At 50.3% G+C, this 15237-nt stretch overlaps 1 pseudogene; it reads left to right on the top strand.

Moving 5' to 3' along the window:
• LOC112224321 overlaps positions 1–15237 on the top strand; it is a 78248-nt pseudogene that overhangs the window by 36066 nt on the left and 26945 nt on the right.

Here is a 15237-nt window from a genome sequence, read left to right as displayed (position 1 = left end):
CATGTCTGTGGTACGGTCTGTTTTGTTTATCCTCTTAAGGTGGCATTTACAGTAGCTATAATAAAAAAGCAGAGTTAGAGAAAGAGAAGGAGAGAGAGAGAGAGAAGGAGAGCAAGAGAGGAAAGGAGAGAGAGAGGAGAGAGAGAGTAGAGAGAAAGAAGGGAGAGTCCAGGTTTTAAAAAATTAGTGATAATACTATGATTAGAACAGTGTGCCAGGGGACCAAGTCGACCCAGCCGAGGCAGTCTCCTTTAAAGGAGTGTGTGGGTGTGTGTCCTCACCAGTGTGGGCACGGCAGGTGGCACTTTAATTACTTGTTCTGGAAGCAGTGATGAAGTACCTCCCATCCAGCAGACTGCTGGTGCGTGTGCGCGTGTGTGTGTGTGCGTTCTCTCCTTGTCTGTGTGTGTGCATGTGTGTGAGTGTGTTTTTACACCACACTGCCACACCATAGCTCCCATGTGTCTGCATTATAGTCACAATTAGATCCTTTTAGGTAGCTCCAAACTCCTGTTAAACCAGGATTGCTGCATTGGTGTCGCTCAGCAGATCAGCACAGACTAGTCTACACCACAACCTAACCCTTAGGAGGGGTAGGGGAGAGAAAGGTAGAGGGCAGGGTGGGGAAGGAGGAGGAGGAGGAGGGAGGTAGAGGCAGGAAGAAGATGTAGGGGTGGGAGGTAGACAGGGGTGGGAGGTAAGCAGGAGAATGAGAACGGAAAGACGGAGGGATGTCTGGCTCATGCTCTGCTAGGCAGGTCTGATATGAGGGACAGATGGAGCAGGTGTGAAGAGTGACTGGTGGAAAAGCTGAGCTCATGATCCTTCTGTCTTGCTCTCACAACCTCATTACTGTGGCCCACATATATTAGACACATTACGACACATATACACAACCAATATCTCAATGAATATCTCAATATTTCTTACATGATAAGAACAAATGTGTATTGTGTACTGTAGGTTTTAATGTTTGGATTTATGGTTGACGTTAAGAGTCAGACATATGTTATGCTCCTCTTATCAAAATTAAATATTCTGTTTGCATGGAAAAATCCCTGGGTAAGTCCCTGAAGAATCAAGCTAAGCTACTTAACCCAACATAGCCTTGTTCGGTTGTTTGCGGTACAGTATCATCTTTAAGCAGGGAAGCTGTGGTATTACCAATACAAGTGTCATGTAATGTCTAATTGATTTGCAATATCCCTCAAATTATTCAGAGACAGGGTTCATAACATGCACTTCAATCAGAGTCAGAACCTGATTGTACAGGATTCACACAAGGCTTATTTCATACAACATTTGTAAGTTATTAGATGTCCGTCTCTATGGAGCTTTTTTAAAACTTTGGTTAGAAAGGAATTGTGTCTAGCTATATAGGAAGCTTTCACAGACTGTGTGGAAGACGAACGGTATATTCCCCATAGAGGATGAGGTTTTCTAGATTCAGGGTCCTTCGCAATGGTCTGATTCTAGATCATCTCCTCTTTGTCTTGTCAACACCAGCTTAATTAACCCCAGAAGACTGAGAAGTGGTGCGAAGGCATATAACGCTAATCACGTATGTCTTCATTAATACATCATAACTCATTAATCTCTGCTTTTAAGGAAAAAAGTATATTTTTTACTACTGTTTTTCCAGGAAGTCATGCAGGGTGTGACAGCGTGACAGCCTCAGTCCCTGTTACATGGGTTGTGACCCAAATGGCACACTAATTTTCTTTAAAGTTCACAAATTTTGACCAGGGCCTGTAAGGCTCTGGTTGAAAGTGGTGCACTATAAATGGAATAGGGTGCCATTTGGGACACAACTATGGAATCGTGGTGTGTGTAACACAATAGGAATGTCAGACACTACTGTAGGCTGTTGCGATGTGTGTAATTATTTCCAGATCTCACATTAGTGTTAATTATCAGCTCCTCAAATTAAAACATTGTATTAACCGGAGCTTTACTGCCTTTTACAGATTTTATTACTGCCTTCCTGCTTGGGGGTGGGGTAGGAGGTGGGGGGAATAGGAGATGAGGGGTAGTTTAGTGGAGAGCCTGTGTTCTTTAATAGAGGGATGTATTGCCAGTGTATAACCAAGCAATGACAGAACATTAGGCAGGCGTGGAGGAGAATGATATGTCATTAGACATCTTTGGAACACGATGCAGAACTTGGGGTCAAAGCCTGGCTCCTATCTAATGCCTCAGCTATATAACCTGTACATAACCTGAGTCTGTCATACACTGTGAGGTGGGCCTCATCAGCTCAGCATATGACAGACAATGACAGCAATTCCTTGCTGCTGATTAATCATGTTTTCAGTGTGTGAAACATATAAACACTGAATATAATCAATTCAAGGAATACTAGAATTTTGACCACATTTAGTGCTGACATTTATGCACATATTGCTTTGTTTTGTTACCACTGCTAGGTAAACTACAGCTCAATATCAAAACCTTAGTAACAGGCATGTCATCCAAACGGAGGGGCCAATAAAATACTCTAATACAATTTTACACAATATAATCACCCTTTAATTACAACTAGCCATGGATTGGAGGCTAAACTAGTCTTTTTAGGAACAGTAATATAAGGTCTTGTTCAAAAGCATTACTGAAATGAACTGTAATAAGCTTTCATCAGTGTACTGATGTACTGATGTACTGATGTATTAGTAATGTACTTATAGCTAAATAGGCTCAGGCTTACTGATTTGAACAAATTCCTGGAAAATGCTGCATCCATGACATAATCTGACTATTCAATACATTTAATGGGAATTATCATTTAAATTAATTGAAATGGATTCGACTTATATAATAAACAGGTCTAGGTCAACCAGCGCTGTAATAGTGATGAATGTAGAGAGTGTTTGTGTGTGTGTGTGTGTGTGCGCGTGCGTGTGCATGTCTGTATCTGTGTGTGTGTGCGTTCTTGCATGTGTATGCACCTGTCTGTCTGGCCCTGACCTGTATTACAGACATGTTCTCTGTTTAGTCAGGTGATTAATATGATTGATTTATCTTGCTATGTCAGTATGTCATGTTTACCTCAGTTACGTAGGCTTAGAGGAGGAAACCCTTACTCAGGCATTTACCCTGAGCTGCATTGAAGTTCACTGTTTCATGCTCTGTGTGTGTGTAACGTTGTATTTTATCCTTCAGGGTGGTGTGTGTCAGCGTCAACAATTCGTGGCCGATTTACGCGTGTGCTGTATCTCATACATGTGTGCTTTCTCCAGGGTTGTGGCTTTCGGTGGGGACGGCTCGGTGGCCGAGATGGCCCATGGTTTGTTGCTGCAGGCCCAGATGGAATCAGGCAGGGACACAGACTCCATGTTCACGCCTGTCCAAGCACCACTTCCTCTAGGGCTAATACAAGCAGGTGAAGAGCAAGGGTGGCAGCGCGCACACACAACAACAAACACGTACACACACACGCACATGCGCAAGCACACACGCATGCACACACACACTCCAGCAGGTGAGGAGCAAGGATGGCTTGACCTCTCTGTTCTGCAGCTGTTCTCAATCCTCACCCAATATTTAGAACAGCTTATCTCCGGGTGTTGAGATGACCATGTAGTTTATGAAGTGTACATCCGCTAATAGAACCCCATATTGGTTTGAATGGTTTTAGCCTGTATGCATGTATGTATTACACACCATCAATCCATAAAGGTCATATGGTTATAAATGTTTTCTTGAAGCATAGCAGGGGCTTCTCAAATTTGAGCATTGTGAAATTGTGTTAATAGAGCAAAGTGATTTCTTAGCCAATCAAAACATATTTTTTTAACTAGGCAAGTCAGTTAAGAACAAATTGTTATTTACAATGACAGCCTAGGAACAGTGGGTTAACTGCCTTGTTCAGGGGCAGAATGACAGATTTTTACCTTGTCAGCTCAGGGATTCAATGACATTTCCATAGAGGGAGTTATTTACTTCTCAATTGAAAACAAACTGTAACGGTTTGAGTGTAGTGGGTGAGGAGTCAGGCGCAGGAAGCAGAGAGTTCAGGGGAGTGCTATTTTAACGCACTGAGAAACGCTGAACATAAGCCAACCCTCACAAAAACACAGGGCGGACTGAACAAACAAATGCCCCAAACAGGGGGACTTAAACTGTCCAGGGAAAACCCACAAAATGGAAAAACACAAAACCCATAGACGTGCACACAAGTACACCAAACAGACGATCACAATAATTAATCCCGCACAAGGAACCCTGCGGGCCGGCTGACTAATAAAGCCTTACTACCTAACTCAAAACAGGTGCACACAATCAACACATAAGGAGGGGGAGGAAATAATCAGTAGCAGCTAGTAGGCCGGCGACGACGACCGCCGAGTGCCACCCGAACGGGAAGGGGAGTGTCCTTCGGTTGGAATCGTGGCTCCCGCAGCGCGTCGACACCGGCCTCGAGGTCGACCCGGAGGACGAGGCGCAGGGCGATCCGGATGGAGGCGATGGAAATCCCTCAACATCGACGGATCCAAAATGTACCCTTCCCAGTCCACGAGGTACTGCAGGCCCCTCACCCGGCGTCTCGAGTCCAGAATGGCCCGTATCGTATACGCCGGGGACCCCTCGATGTCCAGAGGGGGAGGAGGGACCTCCAGCACCTCACCGTCCTGTAGGGGACCAGCTACCACCGGCCTGAGGAGAGACACATGAAACGAGGGGTTAATACGATAATAGGAAGGGAGTTGTAATCGATAACACACCTCGTTTATTCTCCTCAGGACTTTGAACGGCCCTACACACTGCGGCCCAAGCTTCCGGCAGGGCACGCGGAGGGGCAGGTTTCGGGTCGAGAGCCAGACCCTGTCCCCTGGTACAAACACGGGGGCCTCACTGCGGTGGCGGTCAGCACTCCTTTTCTGCCGTCCACTAGCCTGTTGAAGGGATTCCTGGACGGCCCTCCAGGTTTCTTTGGAGCGCTGCACCCATTCCTCCACCGCAGGAGCCTCGGTCTGTCTCGGATGCCACGGTGCCAGGACGGGCTGGTACCCCAACACACACTGAAAGGGGGACACATTAGTAGAGGAGTGGCGTAATGAGTTCTGGGCCATTTCCGCCCAGGAGATGTATCTCGCCCACTCCCCTGGCCGGTCCTGGCAGTACGACCGCAGAAACCTACCCACCTCCTGGTTTACTCTCTCCACCTGCCCATTACTTTCGGGTGATAACCGGAGGTCAGGCTGACCGAGACCCCCAGACGCTCCATGAACGCCCTCCATACTCGGGACGTGAACTGGGGACCCCGATCAGAAACGATGTCCTCCAGCACCCCGTAGTGCCGGAAGACGTGGGTGAATAATGCCTCCGCAGTCTGTAGGGCTGTTGGGATACCGGGCAACGGGAGGAGACGGCAGGACTTAGAGAACCGATCCACAATCACCAGAACCATGGTGTTGCCCTGAGACAGGGGAAGGTCGGTCAGGAAATCTACGGATAGATGTGACCATGGCCGTTGTGGAACGGGGAGTGGTTGTAACTTCCCTCTAGGAAGGTGCCTAGGAGCCTTACTCTGGGCGCATACCGAACAGGAGGAGACATAAACCTTAACGTCCCTAGCCAAGGTAGGCCACCAATACCTCCCCCCGAAGGCTCCTACTGTCCTCCTCACCCCAGGGTGACCCGAGGAGGGTAGGACGTGAGCCCACCGAATCAGTTGGTCCCGAACACCAAGCGGCACGTACCTCCGCCCCGCCGGACACTGAGGAGGTGCTGGTTCAGCCCGTAACGCCCGCTCGATGTCCGAGTCCACCTCCCATACCACCGGTGCCATCAGCTTTGAGGCCGGAAGGATGGGAGTAGGTTCGGTGGACCTATCCTCCGTGTCGTAAAACAGGGACAGTGCGTCCGCCTTCACGTTCTGGGAGCCCGGTCTATATGATAAAGTGAACCGGAATCGAGTGAAAAACATGGCCCACCTTGCCTGCCGCGGGTTCAGTCTCCTAGCTGCCCGAATATACTCCAGATTTTGGTGGTCGGTCCAGATGAGAAAGGGGTGCTTAGCCCCCTCAAGCCAGTGTCTCCACACCTTCAGAGCCCTGACCACCGCTAACAACTCCCGGTCCCCCACATCATAGTTACGCTCCGCTGGGCTGAGCTTACTCGAGAAGAAAGCGCAGGGGCGGAGTTTTGGTGGCGTACCCGAGCGCTGTGATAGCACGGCACCCACCCCAGCCTCGGACGCGTCCACCTCCACTATGAATGCTGGAGAGGGGTCCGGATGCACCAACACGGGTGCATCCGTGAACAGCGCCTTCAACCTGTTGAAAGCTCTGTCCGCCTCTGCTGACCACTGCAACCGCACCGGACCCCCTTTAGCAGTGAGGTAATTGGAGCCGCTACCTGGCCAAAACCCCAGATAAACCTCCGGTAGTAGATGGAAAAACCCAAAAACCGCTGCACCTCTTTTACCGTGGTTGGAGTCGGCCAATTACGCACGGCCTTACTGCGGCCACCCTCCATCTCCACCCCGAGGTGGAAATGCGATAACCCAGAAAGGAGACGGCTTGTTTGGAGAACACACACTTCTCAGCCTTGACGTATAGGTCATGCTCCAGCAGTCTACCAAGCACCTTGCGTACCAGAGACACATGCACGGCGTGAGTGGCTGAGTAGATCAGAATGTCATCGATATAAACAACCACTCCCTGCCCGTGCAGGTCCCTGAGAATATCGTCTACAAAGGATTGAAAAATGGCTGGAGCATTTTTTAACCCATACGGCATGACGTAGTACTCATAGTGGCCCGATGTGGTACTAAATGCGGTTTTCCACTCGTCTCCCTTCCGAATACGCACCAGGCTATACGCGCTCCTGAGATCCAATTTTGTGAAGAACTGCGCTCCCTGAAAGGATTCCACTGCCGTAGCAATGAGAGGTAGTGGGTAGCTGAACCCCACTGTGATGGCATTTAGACCTCTATAATCAATACAAGGACGCAAACCTCCCTCCTTTTTCTTCACAAAAAGAAACTCGGGGAGACGGGTGAAATGGAGGACCGAATGTACCCCTGTCCCAGAGACTCCGTGATATATGTCTCCATAGCCAACGTCTCCTCTTGGGACAATGGGTACACGTGACTCTTGGGAAGCGCAGCGTTTACCTGGAGATCTATCGCACAATCCCTTCCCGGTCGATGTGGTGGTAATTTAGTCGCCTTCTTTTTACTAAAAGCGATTGCCAAATCGGCATACTCGGGGAATGCACACTGTGGGACCCTGGTCTGGACTTTCCACCGAGGTGGCACCGACGGAAACTCCCAGACACATTCCAGAACACTCCTCTGACCACCCCTGGAGAACCCCTGTCTCCACAAAATTTTAGGATTGTGCCGGGCCAGCCAGGAAATCCCCAACACCACTGGAAACGCAGGCGAATCAATAATATAGAGACTGATACGCTCCCTATGATTCCCCTGCGTTACCATGTCCAGTGGGATTGTGGTCTCCCTGACCACCCCTGACCCTAAATTAGGAACACCTAATTTAATAGCAAGTCCGCGATCCATTAAGTTCCCAGCTGCGCCTGAATCGACTAGCGCCCTATGCTGGGAAGAGGGGAAAAAATTACAAATCAAGACAAACATGTGACCAACAGGGGTTCTGGGTGAGTTTGGTGCTGACTCACCTGGGGTGATCGAGAAATGTTCCGCCTGCCATCTCGACTCCCAGACGGACCCCCAGCACCGATCGGCCGTGTGTCCTCTCCGACCACAGTTGGTGCAGAGGGAGCCTCCTCCTCCGGTACCCCTCGGTAAAGCCCCTCACACCTCCATCGGAACAGGAGTGGAGGTGCTGGGTGGTGGAACACACAGGACCCTCTCCGAACGCCCGCGGGCAGCCAGCAGATTGTCCAGTCGGATGGACATGTCAATTAGCTCATCCAAGGAAAGAGCGGTGTCCCGACACGCAAGCTCCCTGCAGACGTCCTCCCGGAGACTACACCTGTAGTGGTCGATAAGGGCCCTGTCATTCCACCCGGATCCTGCTGCCAAGGTACGGAACTCCAACGTGTAATCCTGGGCGCTCCTTTTCTCCTGCCGGAGATGGAATAGTCGTTCTCCCGCTGCTCGGCCATCTGGAGGATGGTCAAACACGGCGCGGAAACGGCGAGAAAACTCGGGGTAGTGCTCCTTCGCTGAGTCTGGGCCATTCCAAACTGCATTTGCCCACTCCAGAGCACGACCCGTGAGGCAGGAGATGAGGACATTCACCCTCTCCGCTCCCGAGGGAGTAGGTCTGACGGTGGCCAGGTACAGTTCTAGCTGGAGTAAGAACCCCTGGCACCCTGCTGCCGCTCCATCATAGACCCTCGGGAGCGTAAGACGGAGGGTGCTGGAGTCGGGAGATGGGGAGTCCTGAGGAGGGGGGGCCGAAGGTGGAGAGAGGAGACCGCTTCTCTCCCATCGGTCCATTCTCTCCATCACCAGATCCATCGCCGTTCCGATCCGATGGAGAACGGTGGTGTGATGTAGAACCCTCTCTTCCATCGATGGGAGGGGAGTGGCTGTTGCTCCTGCTGACTCCATTCCAGTGGGTGCGGGATTCTGTAACGGTCTGAGTGTAGTGGGTGAGGAGTCAGGCGCAGGAAGCAGAGAGTTCAGGGGAGTGCTATTTTAATGCACTGAGAAACACTGAACATAAGCCAACCCTCACAAAAACACAGGGCGGACTGAACAAACAAATGCCCCAAACAGGGGGACTTAAACTGTCCAGGGAAAACCCACAAAATGGAAAAACACAAAACCCATAGACGTGCACACAAGTACACCAAACAGACGATCACAATAATTAATCCCGCACAAGGAACCCTGCGGGCCGGCTGACTAATAAAGCCTTACTACCTAACTCAAAACAGGTGCACACAATCAACACATAAGGAGGGGGAGGAAATAATCAGTAGCAGCTAGTAGGCCGGCGACGACGATCGCCGAGCGCCACCCGAACGGGAAGGGGAGTGTCCTTCGGTCGGAGTCGTGACACAAACTGGTCATTCAAGCAAGTGTATCATTTTCAACTTGGTTGAATTGCAATTTGGTTTGATTGCACTGGGAGCTAAATGCCTTGTATTTGAGACGGAACAACAATTATACAGCATTCTATTCCACTTTTAAAATTGTGAAAGTTCCATCAACCATTGAACATGCATGCGGCTCAGATATTGGCTGAGTGTATGCCTCATGCAGTAGATGATGGTTATAGAGCAGGCAGGTCACCCCGTGATACAAGTCAGTATTCGTCATCTATCCATGTTTGAAGATGTCGGGAGATGACGTGGACACCGGCAACTAGGGTTTTGGTTTTCCTAGGGTGTTATAGATGGTGTAAGCATCTGATTCCAAAGGTTGCATGTTCGAATCCAGCGATATAAAGTTGTTTTTGATATTTTGGTTGCAAGCCTATCCAAAACCTAAGAAACTAGTCGTACCCCTTGACTTATTACACATTTTGTTGTGTTACAGCCTGAATTGGACAAAATGGATAAAATATATTTTTTCCTCACCCATCAACCCACAATACCCCATAATGAAAAAGTAAAAACATGTTTTTAACATTTTTTGCAAATGTATTGAAAATTAATTACAGAAATATGTCACAAGTATTTACACCCCAAGTCAATATTTTGTAGAAGCACCTTTGTTAACGATTACAGTTGTGAGTCTTTCTGGGTAAGTGTCACGACTTCCGCCGAAGTCGGCTCTCCTTGTTCGACGTCACCGGCTTTCTAGCCATTGCCGCTCAATTTTTCATATTTCCATTTGTTTTGTCTTGTTCCATACACACCTGGTTTTAATTCCATAATCACACTGAATGTATTTAGTCCTCTGTTCCCCTCCATGTCATTGTGTGAAATTGTTTTATGTTATGTGGGTATTGTCACGCGCCAGACTTTTGTTTATGTTCCGTGTTTTGGTCACATTTATGTACTTATGTGCTTTCGTTTGGACTGAAATATAAAGTGTGCCTGTTATCTATACTGCTCTCCTGTACCTGACTTTGCCTCCAGTACACACCTGTAACAGAATTTGACACCAACCATGGAGTCAGCAGGAGCAGATATTCCGGTTAGAGGAGTCGAGGAGCGCATCCAGGAACATTCTGCAATGTTACATCATCTTGGTGCCATGATGGATTGTGTTGTCCAGACTATGGACCTCTGGGAGAGACATGAAGTCTCTCCAGTGCCTCGACCAACGCAACCTGGGTTACCTCTACCCGTCCCGTCCAGAGCCAGTCCCAGTGGGATGCGTCTCTCCCTTCCCAGGGATGGCAGCATAGTGCCAGGGATTCCTGTTACAACTGGACCTCTACCTGGCCACTGTTCACCCAGCTCCCTCAGGAAGGGAGAAAGTGTCCGCCCCTCGTCTCATGCCTCGTGGGGAGAGCTCTGGAGTGGGCAAACGTCGCGTGGGGAGAAGGAGACACGGCATTGGACCTTCAAGGAGTTCACCCGGCCGTCTTCGACCATCCGCCCGAAGGAAGAGCGGCTGGGGAACGGCTCTTCCATTTGAGGTAGGGGACGAGGAGCGCCCAGGAGTTCGCCCTGGAATTCCGGACCTTGGCCACTGGAGCAGGCTGGAACAACAGGGCCCTCATCGACGTGAGCTGGCCTGCAGGGATGCCACCATCTCCTTTGACCAACTGGTGGATTTGTCCATCCGGTTGGATAACCTGCTGGTCACCCGCGGACGTCCAGAAGGGGCTCTGTCGGTTCCATCTTACTGCACCCCCACTCTGGTGCCCATGGAGTTGGGAGGGGCTGCTTGTACGGAGGCTGGATGAGGGGCCATCACGTGCACCATCTGTGGCCGCAGATGGCACACTGCCAGTCGGTGACGTGTCGGTCCCTCTGGGAGTCGAGGCAACAGGCAAGGCACTCTGGCGTCACCCCAGGTAAGTCTGCACCACACTCATCCAGAGTCCTCTGTTGACCATCTGTTTGTACATGTTTGTTTCCCTGAGTTTCCCCCTCATTCCCAGCATAAGGCGCTCGTCGATAAAAAGGTGCAGCTGGGAATTTTATCAACAGAGCGTTAGCCCTTAGTTTAGGGATCCCCATCATTCCTGTAGTTAGAACTTTCCCGGTTCACGCTCTGGATAGTCGACCATTAGGGTCCTGGCTAATCAGGGAGGACACCATCTCCCTGGTCATGGAGATGCAGGGGGGTCACGAGGAGAAAATCAGTCTCTTCTTCATTGATTGTCCTGCGTTTCCCGTGGTACTAGGCCTTCCCTGGTTGGCTCATCCTAATCCCACCATTTCCTGGCAACAGAGGGCTCAAACGGGGTGGTCGCAAGATTGCTCGGGGAGGTGTGTAGGGGTTTCCATAGATGCTACCATGGTGGAAAGTCCAGACCAGGTCTCTGTCATGCGCATCCCGCAGAATATGCCGATTTGGCTCTCGCCTTCTGTAAAAAAAAAAGGCGACTCAATTACCACCTCATCGTGGGGGGATTGCGCGATAAATCTCCTGGCAGACGCTGCGCTTCCCAGGAGTCACGTATATCCCCTGTCGCAAGCAGAGACGGTGGCTATGGAGACATATGTCTCTGAATCCCTGCGTCAGGGGTACATTCGGTCTTCCTCTTCACACGCCTCCTCAAGTTAATTTTTTGTGAAGAAGAAGGATGAAGGTCTGCGCCCGTGCATTGACTATATAGGTCTCAATCAAATCACGGTGAGGTACAGTTACCCGCTACCTCTTATTGCCACGCCGATTGAGTCAATGCATGGGGCGCACTTCTTCAAGAAACTGGACCTCAGGAGTGCGTATAACCTGGTGCGTATCCGGGAGGGAGACGAGTGGAAGACAGCGTTTAGTACCAACTCAGGGCATTATAAGTACCTCGTCATGCCGTATGGGTTAATGAATGCTCCATCAGTTTTCCAATCCTTTGTCGACAAGATTTTCAGGGACCTGCATGGGCAGGGTGTAGTGGTTTATATCGATGACATTCTGATATACTCCGCTACACACGCCAGGCATGTGTCCCTGGTGCGCAGGGTACTCGGACGACTATTGGAGCCTGACCTGTACGTCAAGGCCGAGAAATGCCTGTTCTTTCAGCAGGCTGTCTCCTTCCTAAAGTATCACATTTCCACATCAGGGGTGGAGATGAGGAGTGACCGCATTGCAGCCGTGCGTAATTGGCCGACTCCCACCCCGGTAAAGGAGGTGCAGCGATTTTTAGGGTTTGCCAATTACTACCGGAGATTTATCCAGGGTTTTGGCCAGGTGGCTGCTTCCATTACCTCACTGCTCAAGGGGGTCCTGTACGGTTGCAGTGGTCGGCTGAGGCGGACAGGGCTTTTGGGCAGCTAAGAGCTCTGTTTACTTCGGCTCCCGTGCTGGCCCATCCGGATCCCTCTTTGGCGTTCATAGTGGAGGTGGATGCATCCGAGGCTGGGATAGGAGCCATGCTCTCAGAGCGCCCGGGTATGCCACCGAAACTCCGCCCCTGTGCTTTCTTCTCGAAGAAGCTCAGCCAGGCGGAGCGTAACTATGATGTGGGGGATCGGGATCTGTTGGCTATGGTTTAAGCGTTGAAGGCGTGGAGACATTGGCTTGAGGGGGCTAAACACCCTTTCCTCATCTGGACTGACCACCGCAACCTGGAGTACATCCGGGGAGCGAGGAGACTGAAGCCATGTCCTTTACCCCATTTTGTGTTTACCCTGTCCTACAGACCAGGTTCCCAGAATATGAAGGCAGACTCACTGTCCCGGCTATATGACACAGAGGAGCGGCTCATGGATCAGACTCCCATACTCCCAGCCTCTTGCCTGGTAGCGCCGGTCATGTGGGAGCTGGACGCGGACATTGAGCAGGCGTTGCATACAGAGACCGCTCCCCTCCAGTGTCCCGTCAGGCATATGTACGTTCCGTCTGCTGTCCGTGACCAGTTGACGTGGGTCCACACGTCACCCTCCTCTGGTCATCCGGGGATCGGTCGGACGGTGCACTGTCTGACTGGGAAGTACTGGTGGCCCACCTTGGCTAAGGACGTGAGGGTTTATGTTTCCTCCTGCTCGGTGTGTGCCCAGTGTAAGGCTCCGAGACACCTGCCCAGAGGTAAGCTATACCCCTTACCCGTTCCACAACGACCTTGGTCACACCTGTCAGTGGATTTTTTAACCGATCTTCCTCTTTCACAACGATCCTGGTCGTTGTGGATCGTTTCTCTAAGTCCTGTCGTCTCCTCCCTCTGCCCACGCTTCTTACGGCCCTACAGACTCCTGAAACCCTGTTTACTCACGTCTTCCGGCACTACGGGGTGCCTGAGGATATAGTGTCTGACCGGGGTCCCCAGTTCACGTCGAGAGTCTGGAAGGCGTTCATGGAACATCTGGGTGTCTCGATCAGCCTTACCTCAGGTTTTCACCCTGAGAGTAACGGGCAGGTAGAGAGAGTCAACCAGGATGTGGGAAGGTTTCTGCGGTCCTATTGCCGGGACCGGCCGGGGGAGTGGGAGGCGTTCGTGCCGTGGGCCGAGATGACGTATAACTCACTTCGCTACTCCTCCACTAACCTCTCCCCCTTTCAGTGCGTATTGGGGTACCAGCCGGTTCTGGCGTCATGGCATCAGGGTCAGACCAAGGCTCCTGCGGTGGAAGACTGGTTCCGGCGCGCGGAAGACACATGGGAGGCTGCCCATGTTCACCTCCAGTGAGCCGCACTGCGCCAAAAGGCCATCGCGGACCGTCACCGCAGTAAGACCCCGGTGTTCGGGGGGACCGGGTCTGGCTCTCGACCCGAAACCTGCCGCTTCGCATGCCCTACTGGAAGCTGGGTCCGCGGTTTGTGGGTACATTCAAAGTCCTGAGGAGGTGTGTTACAGATTACAGCTTCCCTCTGATTACCGTATTAACCCCTCGTTCCATGTGTCTCTCCTCAGGCCGGTGGTGGCTGGTCCACTCCAGGAATCTGAGGTGTGGGAGGTTCCACCGCCTCCTCTGGACATCGAGGGGGCGCCGGCGTACTCCGTTCGTTCCATGCTGGATTCGAGGCATTGGGCAGCGGCCCTTCAGTACCTCGTGGAATGGGAGGAGAGGTGCTGGGTCCCGGTTGCGGATGTTTTGGATCCCGAACTGCTGCGGGAGTTTCACCGTCCCCGGCCGGATCGCCCTGTGCCTCACCCTCCGGGTCGTCCCCGAGGCCATTGTCGGCATGCCGCTGGAGCCGGGCGTCAAGGGGAGGGGGGCACTTTCACGACTTCCACCAAAGTCTGCTCCTCTCCTTGTTCGTGCGGCGTTCGGTGATGGACTTTTGTTTATGTTCCCTGTTTTGGGCACGTTTATGTACTTATGTGCTTTCGTTTGGACCGGAATAAAAAGTGTGCCTGTTATCTACACTCTGCTCTCCTGCACCTGACTTCGCCTCCACCCGTAACAGTAAGTCTAAGAGCTTCCACACCTGGATTGTGTAACATTTGCCCATCAATCTTTTCAGAATTCTTCAAGCTTTGTCAAGTTGGTTGTTGATCATTGCTAGACAACCGTTGTCAGGTCTTACCATAGATTTTCAAGCAGATTTAAGTCAAAACTGTAACTCGGCCAATAATGTTTTTGTTTTTTACACCACTAGGTGCCCTTATTTGCTAGGCATTGGAAAACCTCCCTGGTCTTTGTGGTTGAATCTGTGTTTGAAATTCACTGCTCGACTGAGGGACCTTACAGGTAATTGTATGTGTAATTGTACAGGTAATTGTAAATCGTGTTAAACATTATTATTGCACACAGAGTCCATGCAACGTATTATGTGACTTCTTAAGCAAATTCTTATTCCTGAACTTTTTTAGGCTTGTCCTAACAAACGGGTTGAATACTCATTGACTCAAGACATTTCAGCTTTTATTTTGCAATTAATTTGGAAAAATTTGGAAAAACATATTTCCACGTTGACAATATGGGGTATTGTGTGTAGGTCGGGGACAAAAAAATCTCAATTTGATCTATTTTAAATTCAGGCTGTAACACCACAAAATGTGGAAAAAGTCAAGGGGTGTGAATACTTTCTGAAGCCACTTTATATGACAAAACAAGCAAGTATAGTGTAGAGAATCATTGTACCATCTAAACCACTGTGAAATATATTTTTCATAACCCCAAATATTGTATTTTCAACTGTTTGAAGTTGGTGTACAAAACCGAAAGTAAAAGAGACAAAAAATAAAACATTAAAATAGCGCACATAAAATAGATCTACCGCTTCTTACACTTGCT

This window comes from Oncorhynchus tshawytscha, linkage group LG03 (genome assembly GCF_018296145.1).
Source record: "Oncorhynchus tshawytscha isolate Ot180627B linkage group LG03, Otsh_v2.0, whole genome shotgun sequence".
Lineage (NCBI taxonomy): Eukaryota > Metazoa > Chordata > Actinopteri > Salmoniformes > Salmonidae > Oncorhynchus > Oncorhynchus tshawytscha.
This window is presented reverse-complemented; position numbering and strand designations above follow the sequence as displayed.